Genomic DNA, 20,153 nt, shown 5'->3' on the forward strand with positions numbered 1-20,153 from the left:
CGCCATAGAACATATGAGATGTTCCAAGAGCTGAAATTGGGATTTCAGGCTCATGCCCGTGTTGAGAGGTATGAGACCTGTGACAAGTTCCTTGCCTACAAGATGGAAGAGAATAGCTCAGCTAGTGAGCATGTGCTCAGAATGTCTGGGTGGTACAATCACTTGAATCAAGTGGGAGTTAAACTTCCAGATAAGATAGTGATTGATAGAGTTCTCTAGACACTATCACTAAGCTACTAGATCTTCGTGATGAACTATGACATGCAAGGGATGGAGATGATCCCGGAGCTGTTCGCGGTACTTAAGACCGCAAAAGTAGAAATCAAGAAGGACCATCAAGTGTTGATGGTTTAACAGGACCACTGGTTTCAAGAAGGGCAAGGGCTAGAAGGGAAACTTCATGAATGGTAAACCAGTTGCCGCTCCAGTGAAGGAACCCAAGGTTGAACCCAAACCTAAGACTGAGTGCTTCTATTGTAAGGGGAACGATCACTGGTAGCGGAACTACCCCAAATACATGGTAGATAAGAAGGCTGGCAACTTCAACAAAGTATATACGTGTTATTAATGTGTACCTTACTAGTACTCCTGGTAGCACCTGGGTATTGGATACCGGTTCAGTTGCTATTATTGGTGACTTGAAGCAAAAGCTATGGACTAAACGGAGACTGGCTAAGGGCGAGGTGACGATGTGTGTTGGAAGTGTTTCCAAAGTTGATGAGATCACCATCACACGCTCCATCTGCCTTCGGGATTAGTATTGAACCTAGACAAATGTCATCAGGTGTCTACGTTGAGCATGAATATGATTAGATCATGTTCATTGCAATACGGTTATTCATTTAAGTCAGAGAATAATGGTTATTCTGTTTACATGAATAATACCTTTCATGGTCATGCACCCTATGTGAATGGTTCATTGAATCTCGGCCGTAGTAATACACATGTTCACGCCAAAAGATGTAGAGTTAATAATGATAGTACCACTTTCTTGTGGCACAGCCGCTTAAGTCATATTGGCGTGAGATGCATGAAGAAACTCCATGCCGATGGATGTTTGGAGTCTCTTGATTTTGAATCGCTTGACACATGCGAGCCATGCCTCATGGGCAGGATGACTAAGACCCCGTTTTCAGGTACAATGAAACGGGCAAGTGACTTGTTGGAAATCATACATGCTGATGTGTGTGATCCAATGAGAATTAAGGCATGTGGTGGATATCGTTATTTTCTCATCTTCACTGACGATTTGAGTATATATGGGTACATTTACTTAATGAAGCACAAGTCTGAAACGTTTGAAAAGTTCAAGCAATTTCAGAGTGAAGTTAAGAATCATCATAACAAGAAGATCATGTTCCTATGATCTGATCAAGGGGAGATTTTATGAGTTATGAGTTTGGCAATCACTTAAGATATTGTGGAATTGTTTCGCAGTTGAAGCCACCTGGAACACCACAGCGTAATGGTGTGTCCGGACGTCGTAATGGAACCTTATGAGATATGGTGCGATCTATGATGTCTCTTACCGATCTACCGCTTTTATTTTGAGGTTATGCATTAGAGACAGCTACATTCACATTAGATAGGGCACCATCTAAGTCCGTTTGAGACAACGCCGTATGAACTATGGTTTGGCAAGAAACCAAAGTTGTCGTTTCTTAATGTTTGGGGCTGCGATGCTTATGGCTTCAGCCGGAAAAAGCTCGAACCCAAAGCGGACAAATACATCTTCATAGGATACCCAAAGGTAAAAGTTGGGTATACCTTCTATCTCAGATCCAAGGGCAAAAAATGTTTGTCGCCAAGAACGGGTCCTTTCTCTAGAAGGAGTTTCTCTCGAAAGAATTGAGTGGGAGGAAGATAGAACTTGATGAGGTTGTCGAACCCTCACTTCAATCGGAGAGTAGTGCAACACAGGAAGATGTTTCTGTGGAACCTACGACTGTTGAAGAGGAAACTAATGATAGTGATCATGAAGTTTCGGATCAAGTTGCTATCGAACCTCGTAGGTCGACAAGGATATGTACTACTCCTGAGTGGTACGGTGATCCTGTCTTAGATGTCATGTTGTTGGACAACAATGAACCTATGAACTATGGAGAAGCGATGGTGGGCCCGTATTCGGACAAATGGTTAGAATCCGAGAAATCCGAGATAGGATCCATGTATCAAAACAAAGTATGGACTTTGGTGGACTTTCCCGATGATCGGCAAGCCATTGAGATAAATGGGTCCTTAAGAAGAAGACGGACGTGGATGGTAATGTCACCGTCTATGAAGCTCGACTTGTGGCGAAGAGTTTTTCACAAGTTCAAGGAGTTGACTACGATGAGATTTTCTCACCCGTAGCGATGCTTAAGTCCGTCGGAATCAAGTTAGCATTAGCTACATTTATGAAATCTGGCAGATGGATGTCAAAACAAGTTTCCTTACCAGTTTTCGTAAGGAAAGGTTGTATGTGATACAATCAGAAAGATTTTGTCGATCCTAAGGATGCTAAAAGTTATGCTGGCTCCAGAGATCCTTCCATGGACTAGAGCAAGCATCTCGGAGTCGGAATATATGCTTTGATGCTTTGATGGAGTGATCAAAGTTTTCGGGTTTATACAAAGTTTGTTAGAAACTTATGTTTGCAATAAAGTGAGTGGGAGCACCACAACATTTTTGATAAGTATATGTGAATGACATATTGTTGATCCGAAATGATGTAGAATTTCTGGAAAGCATAAAGGGTTGTTTGAAACGAGTTTTTCAAAGGAAGACCTGGATAAAGCAGCTTACATATTGGGCATCAAGATCTATAGAGATAGATCAAGATGCCCGATGATACTTTCAAAAGAACACACACCTTTGACATGATTTTGAAGGAGTTCAAAATAGATCAGTCAAAGAAGGAGTTCTTACCTGAGTTGTAAGGTGTGAAGTTGAGTAAGACTCAAAGCTTGATCACGGCAGAAGAAAGAGGAAGGACGAAGGTCGTCCCCTATGCTTTTGTCATACGCTCTATACGGTATGCCAAGCTAAGTGCCGCACCTGATTTGTGCCTTGTCACATGTCTGGCAAGAGGGTACAAAGGTGATCCAGGAGTGGATCACTGGACAGTGGTCAAAATTATCCTTAGAGGAATAAGGAAATATTTCTCGGTTATGGAGGTGATAAAGACTTCGACGTTAAGAGTTACGTCGATGCAAGCTTTAACACCTATCCAGATGACTATGAGTAGAAAAACCAGATATGTATAATGGAGCAACCATTTGGAATAGCTCCAAGTGGAACGTGGTAGCAGCATCTACGATATGAAATAAAGTTTTGCGAAGTACATGCGGATCTGATTGTTGCAGACCCGTTGACTATAACCTCTCTCACAAGCATAACATGATCAAACCCAGAACTCATTGAGTATTAATCACATAATTATGTGAACTGGATTATTGACACTAGTAAGCTCTTTGGATGTTAGTCACATGGTGATGTGACCTGTGAGTGTTAATCACATGGCGATGTGAACTAGATTATTGTCTCTAGTGCAAGTGGGAGACTGTTGGAAATGTGCCCTAGAGGCAATAATAAATTGGTTATTATTATATTTCATTGTTCATGATAATCGTTTATTATCCATGCTATAATTGTATTGATAGGAAACTCAGATACATGTGTGGATACATAGACAACACCATGTCCCTAGTGAGCCTCTAGTTGACTAGCTCGTTGATCAATAGATGGTTACGGTTTCCTGACCATGGACATTGGATGTCGTTGATAACGGGATCACATCATTAGGAGAATGATGTGATGGACAAGACCCAATCCTAAAGCCTAGCACAAGATCGTGTAGTTCATATGCTAAAGCTTTTTCTAATGTCAAGTATCATTTCCTTAGACCATGAGATTGTGCAACTCCCGGATACTATAGGAATGCTTTGGGTGTACCAAACGTCACAACGTAACTGGGTGGCTATAAAGGTGCACTATGGGTATCTCCGAAAGTGTCTGTTGGGTTGGCACGAATCGAGGCTGGGATTTGTCACTCTGTGTAAACGGAGAGGTATCTCTGGGCCCACTCGGTAGGACATCATCATAATGTGCACAATGTGACCAAGGAGTTGATCACGGGATGATGTGTTATGGAACGAGTAAAGAGACTTGCCGGTAATGAGATTGAACAAGGTATCGGGATACCGACAATCGAATCTCGGGCAAGTACTATACCGATAGACAAAGGGAATTGAATACGGGATTGATTGAATCCTCGACATCGTGGTTCATCCGATGAGATCATCATGGAGTATGTGGGAGCCAACATGGGTATCCAGATCCCGCTGTTGGTTATTGACCGGAGAGTTGTCTCGGTCATGTCTACGTGTCTCCCGAACCCGTAGGGTCTACACACTTGAGGTTCGGTGACGCTAGAGTTGTAGAGATATTAGTATGCGGTTAGCCTAAAGTTGTTCGGAGTCCCGGATGAGATCCCGGACGTCACAAGGAGTTCCAGAATGGTCCGGACGTAAAGATTTATATATAGGAAGTCCAGTTTCGGCCATTGGGAGAGTTTTGGGAGTCATCGGCATTGTACCGGGACCACCGGAAGGGTCCCGGGGGTCCACCGGGTGGGGCCACCTATCCCGGAGGGCCCCATGGGCTGAAGGGGCGTGGGAACCAGCCCCTGGTGGGCTGGTGCGCCCCCCTTGGGCCTCCCATGCGCCTAGGGTTGGAAACCCTAAGGGGTGGGGGCGCCTCCACTTGGCTTGGAGGCCAAGCCACCCCTAGGGCTGCTACCCCCCTCCCTAGATGGGATCTACAAGGGGCCGGCACCCCCCTAGGCCCCTATATACAGTGGAGGGGAGGGAGGGCAGCCGCACCTAAAGCCCTGGCGCCTCCCTCCCTCCCGTGACACCTCTTTCTCCCCGCTTGTGCTTGGCGAAGCCCTGCTGGGATCCCGCTACTTCCATCACCACGCCGTCGTGCTGCTGGATCTCCATCAACTTCTCCTCCCCCCTTGCTGGATCAAGAAGGAGGAGACGTCTCCGCACAGTATGTGTGTTAAATGCGGAGGTGCCGTCCGTTCGGCGCTAGGATCATCGGTGATTTGGATCACGACGAGTACGACTCCATCAACCCCGTTCATTTGAACGCTTCTGCGTAGTGATCTACAAGGGTATGTAGATGCACTCCCCTTCCCTCGTTGCTAGATTACTCCATAGATTGATCTTGGTGATGCGTAGAAAATTTTGAATTTCTGCTACGTTCCCCAACAGTGGGAGGATTGCTCTCCACTCGGTAGGATTTTTTTGAACTTAGGCGAGTATTGGACTGCAGCTAAACCTCCGAGTGAGAGAATTTAGGCGAGTACTGGACTGCAACTAAGCCCCTGAGTGGGAGGATTGCTCTCCACTCGGTAGGATTTTTTTCGAACTTAGGCGATTATTGGACTGCAGCTAAGCCACTGAGTGAGAGAACATAGGCGAGTGCTGGACTGCAGCTAAGCCCTGATACGTCTCCAATGTATCTATAATTTTTTATTGCTCCATGCTACTTTATCTACTGTTTTGGACTATATTGGGCTTTTTTTCCACTTTTATATTATTTTTGGGACTAACTTATTGGTGTAGGTGTCGCAGAAACAGTTTTCTGTGATGTACTACTTTCCAACAAGGGAGCAGGTACAGTTACCTCGTCAAGTTCTACTTTCCTCCCACTCACTTCTTTCGAGAGAAACTCCTTCTCAAGAAAGTTTCCGAATTTAGCAACAAAAGTTTTGCCTTCAGATCTGTGATAGAAGGTGTATCCAATAGTTTCCTTTGGATATCCTATGAATACATATTTCTCCGATTTGGGTTCGAGCTTATCAGGTTGAAGCTTTTTCACATAAGCATCGCAGCCCCAAACTTTCAGAAACGACAACTTTGGTTTCTTGCCAAACCATAGTTCATAAGGCGTCGTCTCAACGGATTTTGATGGTGCCCTGTTTAATGTGAATGCGGCCGTCTCTAGAGCGTATCCCCAAAATGATAGCGGTAAATCAGTAAGAGACATCATAGATCGCACCATATCTAGTAAAGTACGATTACGATGTTCGGACACACCATTACGCTGTGGTGTTCCGGGTGGCATGAGTTGTGAAACTATTCCACAATTTTTCAAATGTACACCAAACTCGTAACTCAAATATTCTCCTCCACGATCAGATCGTAGAAACTTTATTTTCTTGTTACGATGATTTTCCACTTCACTCTGAAATTCTTTGAACTTTTCAAATGTTTCAGACTTATGTTTCATTAAGTAGATATAACCATATCTGCTTAAATCATTTGTGAAGGTGAGAAAATAACAATATCCGCCACGAGCCTCAATATTCATCGGACCACATACATCTGTATGTATGATTTCCAACAAATCTGTTGCTCTCTCCATAGTACCGGAGAACGGTGTTTTAGTCATCTTGCCCATGAGGCACGGTTCGCAAGTACCAAGCGATTCATAATCAAGTGGTTCCAAAAGTCCATCAGTATGGAGTTTCTTCATGCGCTTTACAACGATATGACCTAAACGGCAGTGCCACAAATAAGTTGCACCATCATTATCAACTCTGCATCTTTTGGCTTCAACATTATGAATATGTGTATCACTACTCTCGAGATTCAATAAGAATAGACCACTCTTCAAGGGTGCGTGACCATAAAAGATATTACTCATATAAATAGAACAACCATTATTCTCTGATTTAAATGAATAACCGTCTTGCATCAAACAAGATCCAGATATAATGTTCATGCTTAACGCTGGCACCAAATAACAATTATTTAGGTCTAATATTAATCCCGAAGGTAGATGTAGAGGTAGCGTGCCGACCGCGATCACATCGACTTTGGAAACATTTCCCACGCGCATCGTCACCTCGTCCTTAGCCAATCTTCGCTTAATCCGTAGCCCCTATTTCGAGTTGCAAATATTAGCAACAGAACCAGTATCAAATACCCAGGTGCTACTGCGAGCATTAGTAAGGTACACATCAATAACATGTATATCACATATACCTTTGTTCACCTTGCCATCCTTCTTATCCGCCAAATACTTGGGGCAGTTCCGCTTCCAGTGACCAGTCTGCTTGCAGTAGAAGCACTCAGTTTTAGGCTTAGGTCCAGACTTGGGTTTCTTCTCTTGAGCAGCAACTGGCTTGCCGTTCTTCTTGAAGTTCCCCTTCTTCTTTCCTTTGCCCTTTTTCTTGAAACTAGTGGTCTTGTTGACCATCAACACTTGATGCTCTTTCTTGATTTCTACCTCCGCAGCTTTCAGCATCGCGAAGAGCTCGGGAATAGTCTCGTTCATCCCTTGCATATTATAGTTCATCACGAAGCTCTTGTAGCTTGGTGGCAGTGATTGGAGAATTCTGTCAATGACGCAATCATATGGAAGATTAACTCCCAATTGAATCAAGTGATTATTATACCCAGACATTTTGAGTATATGCTCACTGACAGAACTGTTCTCCTCCATCTTGCAGCTATAGAACTTACTGGAGACTTCATATCTCTCAATCCGGGCATTTGCTTGAAATATCAACTTCAACTCCTGGAACATCTCATATGCTCCATGACATTCAAAACGTCGTTGAAGTCCCGATTCTAAGCCGTAAAGCATGGCACACTGAACTATCGAGTAGTCATCAGCTTTGCTCCGCCAGACGTTCATAACATCTGGTGTTGCTCCAGCAGCAGGCCTGGCACCCAGCGGTGCTTCCAGGACGTAATTCTTCTGTGCAGCAATGAGGATAATCCTCAAGTTACGGACCCAGTCCGTGTAATTGCTACCATCATCTTTCAACTTTGCTTTCTCAAGGAACGCATTAAAATTCAACGGAACAACAGCACGAGCCATCTATCTACAATCAACATAAACAAGCAAGATACTATCAGGTACTAAGTTCATGATAAATTTAAGTTCAATTAATCATATTACTTAAGAACTCCCACTTAGATAGACATCCCTCTAATCCTCTAAGTGATCACGTGATCCAAATCAACTAAACCATGTCCAATCATCACGTGAGATGGAGTAGTTTCATTGGTGAACATCATTATGTTGATCATATCTACTATATGATTCACGCTCGACCTTTCGGTCTCCGTGTTCCGAGGCCATATCTGTATATGCTTGGCTCGTCAAGTATAACCTGAGTATTCCGCGTGCGCAACTATTTTGCACCCGTTGTATTTGAACGTAGAGCCTATCACACCCGATCATCACGTGGTGTCTCAGCACGAAGAACTTTCGCAACGGTGCATACTCAGGGAGAACACTTCTTGATAATTTAGTGAGAGATCATCTTATAATGCTACCGACAATCAAAGCAAGATAAGATGCATAAAAGATAAACATCACATGCAATCAATATAAGTGATATGATATGGCCGTCATCATCTTGTGCCTGTGATCTCCATCTCCGAAGCACCGTCATGATCACCATCGTCACCGGCGCGACACCTTGATCTCCATCGTAGCATCGTTGTCGTCTCGCCAATCTTATGCTTCTACGACTATCACTACCGCTTAGTAATAAAGTAAAGCATTACATCGCGATTGCATTGCATACAATAAAGCGACAACCATATGGCTCCTGCCAGTTGCCGATAACTTGGTTACAAAACATGATCATCTCATACAATAAAATTTAGCATCATGCCTTGACCATATCACATCACAACATGCCCTGCAAAAACAAGTTAGACGTCCTCTACTTTGTTGTTGCAAGTTTTACGTGGCTGCTACGGGCTTTAAGCAAGAACCAATCTCACCTACGCATCAAAACCACAACGATAGTTTGTCAAATAGACTCCATTTTAACCTTCGCAAGGACCGGGCGTAGCCATACTTGGTTCAACTAAAGTTGGAGAGACAGTCGCCCGCAAGCCATCTATGTGCAAAGCACGTCGAGGGAACCGGTCTCGCGTAAGCGTACGCGTAAGGTTGGTCCGGGTCGTCTCGTCCAACAATACCGCCCAGTCGCCCGCAAGCCATCTATGTGCAAAGCACGTCGAGGGAACCGGTCTCGCGTAAGCGTACGCGTAAGGTTGGTCCGGGTCGTCTCGTCCAACAATACCGCCGAACCAAAGTATGACATGCTGGTAGGCAGTATGACTTGTATCGTCCACAACTCACTTGTTCTACTCGTTGCATATAACATCAACATAAATAACTAGGCTCGAATGCCACTGTTGGATCGTAGTAATTTCAAAAAATTTCCTACGCACACGCAAGATCATGTGATGCATAGCAACGAGGGAGAGTGTTGTCTACGTACCCAGTACCCAACGCAGACCGACTGCGGAAGCACTGACACGACGTAGAGGAAGTAGTCGTACGTCTTCACGATCCAACCGATCAAGCACCGAAACTACGGTACCTCCGAGTTCGAGCACACGTTCAGCTCGATGACGATCCCCGGACTCCAATCCAGCAAAGTGTCGGGGAAGAGTTCCGTCAGCACGACGGCGTGGTGACGATCTTGATGAACTACAGCAGCAGGGCTTCACCTAAACTCCGCTACAGTATTATCGAGGAATATGGTGGCAGGGGGCACCGCACACGGCTAAGGAATAGATCACGTGGATCAACTTGTGTGTCTAGAGGTGTCCCCTGCCTCCGTATATAAAGGAGCCAAGGGGGAGGGCTGGCCGGCCAAGGAGGAGGGCGCAGGAGAGTCCTACTCCCTCTGGGAGTAGGATTCCCCCCCCCCCAATCCTAGTCCAACTAGGATTCCTCAGAGGGGGAAAAGAGGAGGAGGGGGCCGGCCACCTCTCCTAGTCCTAATAGGACTAGGGGAAGGGGGAGGCGCGCAGCCCATCTAGGGCAGCCCCTTCTCTTTTCCACTAAGGCCCACTATGGCGCATATAGCTCCCGGGGGGTTCCGGTAACCCTCCCGGTATTCCGGTAAAATCCCGATTTCACCCGGAACACTTCCGATATCCAAACATAGGCTTCCAATATATCAATCTTTACGTCTCGACCATTTTGAGACTCCTCGTCATGTCCATGATCACATCCGGGACTCCGAACAACCTTCGGTACATCAAAATGTATAAACTCATAATATAACTGTCATCGTAACCTTAAGCGTGCGGACCCTACGGGTTCGAGAACAATGTAGACATGACCGAGACATGTCTCCGGTCAATAACCAATAGCGGGACCTGGATGCCCATATTGGCTCCTACATATTCTACGAAGATCTTTATCGGTCAGACCGCATAACAACATACATTGTTCCCTTTGTCATCGGTATGTTACTTGCCCGAGATTCGATCGTCGGTATCCAATACCTAGTTCAATCTCGTTACTGGCAAGTCTCTTTACTCGTTCTGTAATACCTCATCCCGCAACTAACTCATTTAGTTGCAATGCTTGCAAGGCTTAAGTGATGTGTATTACCGAGAGGGCCCAGAGATACCTCTCCGACAATCGGAGTGACAAATCCTAATCTCAAAATACGCCAACCCAACATCTACCTTCGGAGACACCTGTAATGCTCCTTTATAATCACCCAGTAACGTTGTGACATTTGGTAGCACCCAAAGTGTTCCTCCGGCAAACGGGAGTTGCATAATCTCATAGTCATAGGAACATGTATAAGTCATGAAGAAAAGCAATAGCAACATACTAAACGATCGGGTGCTAAGCTAATGGAATGGGTCATGTCAATCAGATCATTCAACTAATGATGTGACCTCGTTAATCAAATAACAACTCATTGTTCATGGTTAGGAAACATAACCATCTTTGATTAACGAGCTAGTCAAGTAGAGGCATACTAGTGACACTGTGTTTGTCTATGTATTCACACATGTATTATGTTTCCGGTTAATACAATTCTAGCATGAATAATAAACATTTATCATGATTATAAGGAAATAAATAATAACTTTATTATTGCCTCTAGGGCATATTTCCTTCACCTATTAACCGGAGGCCCAGCCCAGAATTGTTGTTTTTTGCCTATTTCAGTATTTCGAGGAAACAGAATATTAAACGGAGTCCAAACGGAATGAAACCTTCGGGAACGTGATCTTCTCACCGAACGTGATCCAGGAGACTTGGACCCTACTCCAAGAAGTTTCCGGGGAGGTCACAAGGGTGGAGGGCGCGCCCCCCTGCCTCGTGGGCCCCTCGGAGCTCCACCGACGTACTTCTTCCGCCTATATATCTCCATATACCCTAAAAAACATCCGGGAGCAACATAGATCGGGAGTTCCGCCGCCAGAAGCCTCCGTAGCCACCGAAACTCAATCTAGACCCGTTCCGGCACCCTGTCGGAGGGGGCAATCCTTCTCCGGTGGCCATCTTCATCATCCCGGTGCTCACCATGATGAGGAGGGAGGAGTTCTCCCTCGGGGCTGAGGGTATGTACCAGTAGCTGTGTGTTTGATCTCTCTCTCTCTCGTGTTCTTGAGATGATACGATCTTGATGTATCGCGAGCTTTGCTATTATATTTGGATCCTATGATGTTTCTTCCCCCCTCTTCTCTCTTGTAATGAATCGAGTTTCCCCTTTGAAGTAATCTTATCTGATTGAGTCTTTAAAGACTTGAGAACACTTGATGTATGTCTTGCCGTGGATATCTATGGTGACAATGGGATACCACGTACCACTTGATGTATGTTTTGGTGACCAACTTGCGGGTTTCGTGACATTGGGAACCTATGCATAGGGGTTGGCACACGTTTTCGTCGTGATTCTCTAGTAGAAACTTTGGGGCACTCTTTGAGGTTCTTTGTGTTGGTTGAATAGATGAATTGAGATTGTGTGGTGCATATCGTATAATCATGCCCACAGATACTTGAGGTGACATTGAAGTATCTAGGTGACATTAGGGTTTTGGTTGATTTGTATCTTAAGGTGTTATTCTAGTACGAACTCTAGGGCTGTTTGTGACACTTATAGGAATAGCCCAACGGATTGATTGGAAAGAATAACTTTGAGGTGGTTTCGTACCCTACCATAATCTCTTCGTTCGTTCTCCGCTATTAGTGACTTTGGAGTGACTCTTTGTTGCATGTTGAGGGATAATTTTATGATCCAATTATGTTAGTATTGTTGAGAGGACTTACACTAGTGAAAGTATGAACCCTAGGCCTTATTTCCTATCATTGCAATACTGTTTACGCTCACTTTTATCATTAGTTACCTTGCTGTTTTTATATTTTCAGATTACAAATACCTTTATCTACCATCCATATTGCACTTGTATCACCATCTCTTCGCCGAACTAGTGCACCTATACAATTTACCATTGTATTGGGTGTGTTGGGGACACAAGAGACTCTTTGTTATTTGGTTGCAAGGTTGCTTGAGAGAGACCATCTTCATCCTACGCCTCCTACGGATTGATAAACCTTAGGTCATCCACTTGAGGGAAATTTGCTACTGTCCTACAAACCTCTACACTTGGAGGCCCAACAACGTCTACAAGAAGAAGGTTGTGTAGTAGACATTAAGCCCCCGAGTGGGAGGATTGCTCTCCACTCGGTAGGATTTTTTCGAACTTAGGCGAGTATTGGACTGCAGTTAAACCTCTGAGTGAGAGAACTTAGGCGAGTGCTGGACTACAGCTAAGCCCCCGAGTGGGAGGATTGCTCTCCACTCGGTAGGATTTTTTTGAACTTAGGCGAGTATTGGACTGCAGCTAAGCCTCCGAGTGAGAGAACTTAGGCGAGTGCTGGACTGTAGCTAAGCCCCCGAGTGGGAGGATTGCTCTCCACTCGGTAGGATTTTTTCGAACTTAGGCGAGTATTGGACTGCAGCTAAGCCTCTGAGTGAGAGAACTTAGGCGAGTACTGGACTGCAGCTAAGCCCCCGAGTGGGAGGATTGCTCTCCACTCGGTAGGATTTTTTCGAACTTAGGCGAGTACCGTACTGCAGCTAAGCCTCCGAGTGAGAGAACTTAGGCTAGTGCTGGACTACAGCTAAGCCCCCGAGTGGGAGGATTGCTCTTCACTCGGTAGGATTTTTCAAACTTAGGCGAGTACCGGACTGCAGCTAAGCCTTCGAGTGAGAGAACTTAGGCGAGTGCTGGACTGCAGCTAAGCCTCCGAGTGGGAGGATTGCTCTCCACTCGGTAGGATTTTTCAAACTTAGGCGAGTACCAGACTGCAGCTAAGTCTCCGAGTGAGAGAACTTAGGCGAGTACTAGACTGCAGCTAAGCCCCCGAGTAGGAAGATTGCTCTCCACTCGGTAGGATTTTCTTTCAAACTTAGGTGAAACGGATTCGCGACTAAGCCCACCCACTGGGGGATTTCAGAAGTAAATAAGAACAACAACAATCGTATGAGAGGACCGTAAGCTCTTGTCTTTGATAAACAAATTACAAAGGTGTTTCTTATTACATTTTATTCGGACGAGTGCTTAAGTATAAAAGGGGCGGAGCAGCTCCGCGTTCCAAGCCCGTGGCTCGTCTTTCTGATGCTCAACACTGTAAAGATGGTATGCTCCGTTGTGGAGAACTTTGGTGATGATTAAGGGACCTTCCCAAGTCGGGGCGAGCTTGTGTGGTTTCTGTTGATCCACTCGAAGAACCAGGTCTCCTTCTTGAAAGGCTCGACCCCTCACATTTCTGGCGTGGAATCGACGCAAGTCTTGCTGATAAATGGTCGACCGGATCAAGGCCATCTCTCTTTCCTCCTCTAAGAGATCGACTGAATCTTGCCGGTCCTGCTCTGCTTCCTCTTCGGAGAAGAGCTCGACTCGGGGTGCGTTATGGAGCAGGTCACTTGGTAGAACAGCTTCGGCTCCATAGACTAAGAAGAAAGGAGTTCGTCCGGTCGACCGATTAGGAGTTGTCCTTAAACCCCACAGGACTCACGGAAGTTCATCAACCCAAGCGCTTGTGGCGTGTTTGAGATCACGCATTAGTCGGGGTTTCAGTCCTTTGAGAATTAGGCCATTGGATCTTTTTGCTTGTCCGTTCGACTGCGGGTGAGCGACTGAAGCATAGTCGACTCGTGTGCCTTGAGAAGCGCAGAAAGCTCTAAACTCATCAGAATCGAAGTTCGACCCGTTGTCCGTAATGATGCTGTGTGGAACTCCATATCTGAATGTCAATTCTCTGATAAAACTGACAGCGGTGATGGCCTCAAGGTTCTTGATAGGTTTATCTTCGATCCATTTGGTAAACTTGTCGACTGCGACGAGCACATGAGTGAAGCCGCTCCTGCCAATTCTCAGTGGTCCAACCATATCCAGTCCCCAAACAGCAAAGGGCCAGATGAGGGGGATGGTCTTCAGGGCTGACGCTGGCTTGTGAGACATGTCGGAGTAAAACTGGCAACCTTCACATCTGTCGACTATATCTTTCGCCATTTCATTTGCCCGTGGCCAATAGAATCCAGCTCGGTATGCTTTAGCCACGATGGCCCGAGAGGATGCATGGTGACCACAGGTCCCCGAGTGGATGTCATTGAGGATCATTCGACCTTCTTCTGGTGTTATGCAATTCTGACCGACTCCAGTCACGCTTTCTCTGAACAGTTGCCCTCTTATCACAGTAAAGGCCTTGGATCGACGGACGATCTGTCGAGCCTCTTCCTCATCCTCTGGGAGTTCTTTCCTGAGGATGTATGCAATGTAGGGCACTGTCTACTCGGTAGTAATGGCTAGAACCTCCATGATCAGGTCGACCACGGCTGGGACCTCGACTTCAGTCAGGTCTATGGCACTCTTAGGCTGCGGGGGCTCTTCAGTAAAAGGATCTTCCTGAACTGTCGGCGTGTGAATATGCTCCAAAAACACATTGCTGGGAATGGCTTCTCTCTTGGAACCTATCTTTGCCAAGTCATCAGCTGCTTGATTTTCCAGTCGGGGTATGTGATGGAGCTCTAACCCCTCAAACTTCTTTTCCAGCTTCCTCACTGCATTGTAGTAACTAGTCATGGCTAGGCTTCTGACGTCCCACTCCTTCATCACTTGATTGACTACCAAATCTGAGTCGCTGTAGACCATGAGACGACGGACGCCGAGTGAGATGGCCATGCGCAACCCATACAGGAGTGCTTCATATTCTGCTTCATTGTTGGAGGAATCAAAGTGAATCTGGAGGACATATCTGAGTCTGTCTCCTCGGGGGGATACCAGTACTACCCCAGCACCAGAACCATTCAGCATTTTGGATCCGTCAAAGAACATGATCCAGTGCTCTGAGTGAACTTGAGTCGGCAGTTGCTGTTCGATCCACTCGGTGAGGAAATCTGCTATTGCTTGGTACTTGATAGCTTTCTTTGCCTCAAACATGATATCCAAGGGCAGGAGTTCAATCGCCCATTTTGCCACTCGGCCAGTTGCATCTCTGTTGTGCAGAATTTCTGACAATGGAGCATCGCTGACGACTGTAACAGAGTGATCAGAGAAATAGTGTGCAACCTTCTTCATGGTCATGTAAATCCCATAGACAAGCTTCTGATAGTGCGGATATCTCTGCTTTGACGGAGTCAGGACTTCAGAAATATAATAAACTGGGCGCTGAACTTTATAAGCTTTTCCTTCTTCTTCCCGCTCGACCATAAGTACTATACTGACGACTTGTCCAATGGCTGCTATATAAAGCAGTAGAGGCTCTTTGCTGATTGGAGCAGCAAGCACCGACTGGGTGGAAAGCAGGGCTTTTAGCTCTGCAAATGCTGCATCAGCTTCTGGGGTCCACTCAAACTTATCTGATTTCTTCATCAATCGGTAAAGAGGCAGCGCCTTTTCACCGAGGCGAGAAATGAATCGACTTAGGGCGGCCAAGCAACCAGTAAGCTTCTGGACATCATGCACACGCACAGGGCGTTTCATTCGGAGTATAGCACCCACTTTCTCTGGGTTAGCATCGATTCCTCATTCGGAAATGAGGAAACCGAGTAATTTTCCGCCCGGAACTCCAAACGTGCACTTTGATAGATTGAGCTTGATATCATACCTTCTGAGGCTGGCAAAGGTTTCAGCAAGGTCAGTCAGTAGGTCGGAACCTTTATGTGACTTGACCACAATGTCATCCATGTATGCTTCCACATTCCGACTGATCTGAGTGAGCAGGCACTTCTGAATCATCCGCATGAATGTGTCTCCAACGTTCTTCAAACCGAATGGCATTGTGACATAACAGAATGTCAAGACCCCGATTCCAAGTCACATCGATCTAGCCGGTAACACTTCATATCACTTTGCGGCCTCACACACGGTATTCCCACAGGTGTCGCCTTACCATGGCCCCACCGTTTGCGCCTTTTGGCTCACGTATATGATAGTGTCGCTAGCATCCATATGACAGGGAACCCGGGCCGACATGGCTAGTCGTGAACCCAAAGCGGCACAGACCTATGGAGACAGGAATACATGAATCACATCGAGCATGTCGGTCATCAGCGAGTGAATCTGGGCTGTAGCACTGGGCTAACAGGACTCCGGGGAACCCGGGCTGTAGCAGGCTAGGCAGGACTCCGGATGTCACCGCATGACATTTCCCCGAAGGGACAGACATAGGAACGAAGTGAAACACATGCCGGCCAGTCAAGTGTCCTGAGCAGTAGTGCTGGGCTAGCAGGACTCCGGTGAACCGGGCTGTAGCGGACTACTATGGCTCGAGGAACACTAGACTACATTTCCCCATAAGAAAGGCTGCCAAGGATAAACAACTAGATTGTCGGATCCCACTCATACCAAGCATTTCAATCATACACACAATATGCTCGATATGTGTAAATACAACATGGCATCACAACATAACTCTACAACTCAAGTATTTATTCATTAGGCTCCGAGGAACGAGATATTACAAACATGGGTCTCATGACCCAACAATCATAGCATACAAATCAAAGCACATGCGGAAGCTTAACATGTCTAGGGACAGACATCTACAAATGAAAAGGGTTGAGAAGCCTGACTATCTACCAGATCCTGCCGAAGGCACAAGATCATAGTTGAGGTATCAAGCTAAACGTCGAAGTCCACACGAAACTACTAGCGAGACTGAAGTCTCTCTGCAAAACATAAATTAAGCAAACGTGAGTACAAAAGTACTCAGCAAGACTTACATCAGAACTAGCTACATATGCATCGGTATCAACAAAGGGGTAGTGGAGTTTAACTGCAGCAAGCCAGCTTTGACTCAGTGGCTAACCTGAACTACGACAGCAAGCAACTCTTTGAGGTGGCGCACACGAGTCCACATATTCACCATTCAATACACCACTATGGATCCGCTCCCGTCTCCCTACGAGAACGCCATCCATAGCACTCACGCTTATCTTGCGCATTTTAGAGTATCTACTTTCACTTGTCTATGAACTGTTATAGGCAACCCAGAAGTCCATTACCGCGGACACGGCTATTCGAATAGATGATGTTAACCCTGCAGGGGTGTACTTCTTCACATACGCTCTCACCACTTACCGCCGTTTACACGACATGTACTCGGCAACCTTCAAGCGGAAGCCCAACGAGGGTGTCGGCCACGGCCTACCTAAACACTCAAGTCTCTAGTCCAGGTTTATCGCCTATCCAGGTTCCATCCACGGGGAGTCCGGCCGAGGTTTCCACATACGGCCCCGGACGATGTGTACAGGGTTCCGAGACACCAAACGGGAGCCCGGCATGCCCGGCCACGGTGTATCTACCGCATCATAGCCCACCCCTAGGGTCAGCACTACGCACGGCCGCCAACACATATCCTATAAACACCAGAAACTAGTTGCAACTCCTGGACAGAGGACAAGGGTGATCAAGAAGCCGAGAGGGTCCATTGGTTTCGGGCCCAATGCGTGGTAGTAACTGTTTCATGGATCACAAACACAGAACTCAGTTCCTAAGAACGGTTTCAATGAGACAACCCACCATGTACTCCTACATGGCCTCTCACCGCTACCTTTACCAAATCGTGTTCACACACTTAGCTCTCAACAGTAGGACATGTTTACACACCTCCGATTCATCCCCGATGAATCAGACCTGACTCAACTCTAAGCAGTAGCAGGCATGACAAACAAACATGAATGAGTAGGCACATCAGGGCTCAAACAACTCCTACTCATGCTAGTGGGTTTCATCTATCTACTGTGGCAATGATAGGTCATGCAGAGGAAAAGGGTTCAACTATCGCAGCATGTAACAGTTGAATCGTTGTTGTCCTATTGCAGTAAAAGAGAGCAGGAGCGAGAGAGCGGGATTGTATCGGAATGAACAAGGGGTTTTTGCTTGCCTGGCACTCCTGAAGATAATATAGTTCTTCATCGGTGTCATCGATCTCATCGTCGAAACCACGTCTATCGAGAGGGGACAAATACCGGCAACAGAGAAAGAAACACAATCAATGCAATGCACAATATGATGCATGATCATGACATGTCAATATGCTGTGGTTTGAGCTAATGCAACTAGCAACATGTTAAATGGAGTTGGTTTGAACCCTAGGTTCAAATTCAAACTCCATATGTGAGAGTTTAAATTCCATTTATATGAATTGGCCTAAACAGCAGCCATAAGTTGATCTAACATGCATGAAAATTCCATAAATAGATTCCTTGAATTTTTCTAATATTTTTTCATATATAATTTATTTCATTCTGAGCTACGGTTGATTTTATATGATTTTTAGAAGTTAATAACATTTTCTGGAATTTCCTGAATAGAAATAAATCCAGAAATTACATTATTGCATCAGCATTACGTCATGCTGACCTCAGCAGGTCAACACGCCAGGTCTAGGTCAAACCTGACCAGTGGGTCCCACTGGTCAGTCTCACAGAGCTGGGTTGGGTGGATGACAAGTGGGACCGGCCAACGTTGACTTGACCAAAGTCAAAGCTGACACGTGGGGTCCACAGGGTTAGCACTAATCTAAACAGGTAATTTACACTAACCTAATCTCTTTTGGTTAGCCAGTTAGTTGGGCGGTGGGGCCCAGTTGTCATTGACTCCAGGGGGTAATCAGTAGGGTGCTTAGGCCCTAATGATGGTGCCACGTCAGCGGCCGCCGGGGTTAGTCGCCGGCGACCAAACAGAGCGGCGGAGGTGCTCGGAACGGCGCCACAGGCGTCAGATGGGCGCGTGGCTTGGTCCTACGGCCAGCTGGAGGAGTGCCGCGTCCAACGGTGCAGGTGGTTGAGCGCGCGATGGCCGGGAATGACGCCGGCGAGCGTTTGGGCGGCGGTCGGAGCTCGGGCGTCGGTCGTTTTGCTACTGCGGCGTGCTAGCGGGCGAACGGAGGCACTAGCGAGGCACTGCGAAGTGCGGGGAGTGCGTTAGGTACTAGCGGTGACCAAAGGGTCACCGGAGTGACGCCGGCGTCGAGCTCGTGCGGCGGAGCGGCTCGGCTCCGGTAGAGGAGGCGGCTAGAGGGTGCGTACGAGCGTGAGGAGTAGGGAAGAAGATGGCGGAGCTCACAGCGGGGTCGGAGACGGTCTCAGCGAGCTCGGGGAGGCGGAGACCGCGGCAATTCGACGGCGGCGATCCTCGGTGGCCGAGGAGGGGAAAAGCGGCGGGGGTGGCGCTTCGGGGCCCTTCCGGTAGCTTGGCTCGGTGAGGAGGTAGGGAACGAGGTGGCGGAGCTCGGGGATAGCTCGGGGAGGCTCGGGGAACACGGTGGACGCGATGACGGCAAGCGGCGGCGACGGTCTCGCTCGGCCGTGCGCATGAGAGAGAGCAGAGGAGGGGGAGGGGGTACAGAGCGAGAGGGGAGAGACGCAGGGGGTCGAGGGCGTCTCCGTGGCGCGTTCAGAAGAGCCGGGGCGTCGCGGTGGAAGCTGGAGCTGGCCAGGGCGGCGTCGGCGCGCTCTAGTGAGCTGCTTCGTGCGCTGGCGTGGGGAAGAAGACGCCCGTGCCCCTGGTGGGCTGGCTGGGCCAGCTGGGCCGCCAGGTGGGCGCCAGGTAAGGAAACTCTCTCTCTGTCCTTCTATTAGTTTTCTGTTTTCTATTTATTTGATATGTTAGGAATTAGTAATAATACTAACTCATTTCCATAAATCCTGGGATATATTTTGGGCTCTATTTGAAATATTTACGACTGCCCAAAATTGTTTCCAGGATTTTTCGAGCATTTAAAATATTTATATTGATTAAATGCCCAAATTCAAATACCTAGGGATTTAATTCAAAGCCTAAATGTGCCCAGCAAAAATGCAAATC

This window comes from Triticum urartu, chromosome 1 (assembly GCF_003073215.2).
Source record: "Triticum urartu cultivar G1812 chromosome 1, Tu2.1, whole genome shotgun sequence".
In the NCBI taxonomy this organism is placed as follows: Eukaryota; Viridiplantae; Streptophyta; class Magnoliopsida; order Poales; family Poaceae; genus Triticum; species Triticum urartu.